The sequence below is a fragment of the Mesoplodon mirus genome (assembly GCF_964341445.2).
Source record: "Mesoplodon mirus genome assembly, chromosome: 3".
Lineage (NCBI taxonomy): Eukaryota > Metazoa > Chordata > Mammalia > Artiodactyla > Ziphiidae > Mesoplodon > Mesoplodon mirus.
Genome location: NC_138978.1, coordinates 31,918,511 through 31,921,135, shown reverse-complemented (window position 1 = coordinate 31,921,135; position 2,625 = coordinate 31,918,511). Strand labels below are relative to the sequence as shown.

Here is a 2,625-nt window from a genome sequence, read left to right as displayed (position 1 = left end):
AGCACCTGTACTTAGAGTTCTGTTGGAGAAGTGGCTGAACTCAAAATGTATTAGGAACCCAACTGCAGTTTAGTGTTGGCGGATTCAACAAATTGCAGCAGTCCTTCAAACACAGGCGATGGTTTCCTTCTGGGATGACCTCACCAGGACCCTTGGCAACAGTGCTGCTCAGTAGATTCTAGCAGCAAGATACTACGTTGGTTGTGTTTCTAACTGAGCTGGAGTTGAAGGCATTCTCCAAAACATGATGGCAGTTGATGTCTACAGAAGTGCTGGTAAGTGCTATTAATGTGAGTCCGCCCACCTGTCACTATTCCTAGGGAACCGAAATTGGCAAAGCCACAGAGAGCATGAGTGGCAATTGTCTCAGCACGAATCGACATATATTGCTGCACACCATCCACAAATTGGGTCCACCCTCTTGCCTTAAATGGATCAATTTTGAGAGTTTCTGATAAGCCACAAATTCACTGAAGAATGTCTTATAACCTATGGGTTTGGCAACCATAAAGCTGTCTTGCCAGTCCACTCCCATCATGAAGGAAAAGGACATGAAGATGTAGGAGCATATTACTTTGAAACTCAGTTGTGGGTAGTCAAACATGTTTCCAAACCAGGACAGGGCTGAATTCACAAAAGGCAACAGGGCCAGGAAGGCAATCAACTTCACAGCGATGTTCGCCCCCAGGGAAATGGATGAGGATGCTCCCTGAGGGTTATTTTAGGTGTTTCTGTCTCAGGTCAAGAAAGTTTAGAAATAGCCAATGCTGCAGGTGTGGACATAACTGAAGCAGTTAACAGGTGAGAGGATGAAACCCCAAAAGAAATATATGCACCTAAGACACTTCCAGCAATGGTAGAGAACTCAGTGGTCATGATTGTGTGGAGTTCAGACTTGGTGACGGATGGTAAATATGGTTGGACCAGCAGTGGAGACTCTGTAGGTCCAACAAATATATCGCCAGAAGGAACTACAGATTCAACAGGAGATGTTCCCATAGTCACTAGCATTACCAATCCAACCTCTCAAACAAACATGGTTGATGGTCCCAATTTGTAGTGGTCCTTCCAACCAGAGACTGTGGTGCCCTCCTCAGAATGGGGACTTCCTGTTGCATCCTCTCTCCTTCCTTCCTGCTTCGATGTGGACACAGGAATGCTTTTTAATGATCCGCTGCATCAATCCGAGGTAGTGCCACATGGACATCACAGTGCTGAAGAAACCCACGATGGGCAGGACCTTAAATGTAAAAAAGTGGTCTTTATATTTCTCACCAAAGACAAATGAGGCGCCAGCATCAGTGTACTCCAGGAATGTCTGAACTTGTTTCCGTGACCAGTCAAAAGCCATAAATCCAGTTTCCGTCCTTAGTATCAAAAGCCCAAGAAGAAACTGTAACCCAATACCCCAGAAGACAGACCTCCAGTAAACTTTGGTTGGGTGCTTGGAAAATAGAAATGTCAGGATAATGTACATTGAGTCCACCGAAGGACACCAGCTGCTGTTGGCCCAATTTGGTGGTGTCAAAGACCAGCCAGAAAATAACTCCCAGGATCAGGCAGGCCCAGATCACCCACTTCAGCCAAAACCAATGGCTGTCCACAAGCCTTTGGCCAGGAGACGGGAACTGAGCGATTTGAGACTCATATCTGGCCATGAAGTGATCCCAGATCACAAAGAAGATGGCAACTACTGCGATCACGAAAAGAGGAAGGGCTCTGCGAAAGTTCAGCACACAGGCCGCAATCACCAGAGTCAGGTAACTTGCTATTAAAATGCCCCAGATGATATACTTAAGGGTTGTTTTGTGTTCCCTACAAAACTCATAAACTGTACCATACTTCCTTTCCAGGCACCCTTTTTGATGTGTCTCTTGACCATCCTCCTCATCTTCATCCTTTCTTGGAGAATCCTGCTCAATGGTGACTTGCTCTTCCCCATTTACCCTTTTCTTGCTCTCCGGTGTTTTTTTTTTTTTTTTTTTTTTTTTTTGCGGTCCACAGGCTTCTCACTGCTGTGGCCTCTCCCGCTGCGGAGCACAGGCTCCGAAGGCGCAGGCCCAGCGGCCATGGCTCACGGGCCCAGCCGCTCTGCGGCATGTGAGATCTTCCCAGACCGGGGCACGAACCCGTGTCCCCTGCATCGGCAGGCGGACTCTCAACCACTGCGCCACCAGGGAAGCCCCTCTGCTCTCTGTTTTGCACAACTCTACTCCTTAGTGAGTTGTCATTTCCTGATGTGTTCTGGTTTTCAAAGCAGTCTTCATCACTCTGAAAGCCGGTGTTGCTGCAGCCCTCGGCTGTGAAGGCTACCATCCTCTGCAGCTCCACAGAATTTTTGCTGCTCACGGATTTGGCTGGGCTCTGAATCCTTTTCAAATGTCTGGGCTGGAGATCCCCTGTACCTCACTAATCCTTCTCATTATCCTCATTCTTTCTGGCCCATTTTTACTCCGGGAAGAAGACTCCTATGCACGGGAACCACAGATGGTCTCTGGTGCCTCTTCCCTGGTGTGTCGGATGGAGGGCCAGACGCCAGGTTCACTCCCCAGCTCACCTAGGAGAATCTGATTTATGACTTTTTGACTTTACTTTTTGATGGTGCAAAACTGATAAGCATTCAGT

At 47.7% G+C, this 2,625-nt stretch overlaps 1 pseudogene across 1 annotated transcript; it reads right to left on the bottom strand.

Annotated features, from left to right (window-relative positions):
• Positions 1 to 178: 178 nt before the first annotated feature.
• On the bottom strand, positions 179 to 2,316 carry LOC309799109 (solute carrier family 28 member 3-like; annotated as a pseudogene). Its single transcript has 3 exons — positions 2,209 to 2,316; positions 1,153 to 1,958; positions 179 to 1,025 (listed from the first exon to the last, which is right to left on the bottom strand). The product of its transcript is annotated as a solute carrier family 28 member 3-like (transcript).
• Between the last annotated feature and the right edge of the window lie 309 nt (positions 2,317 to 2,625).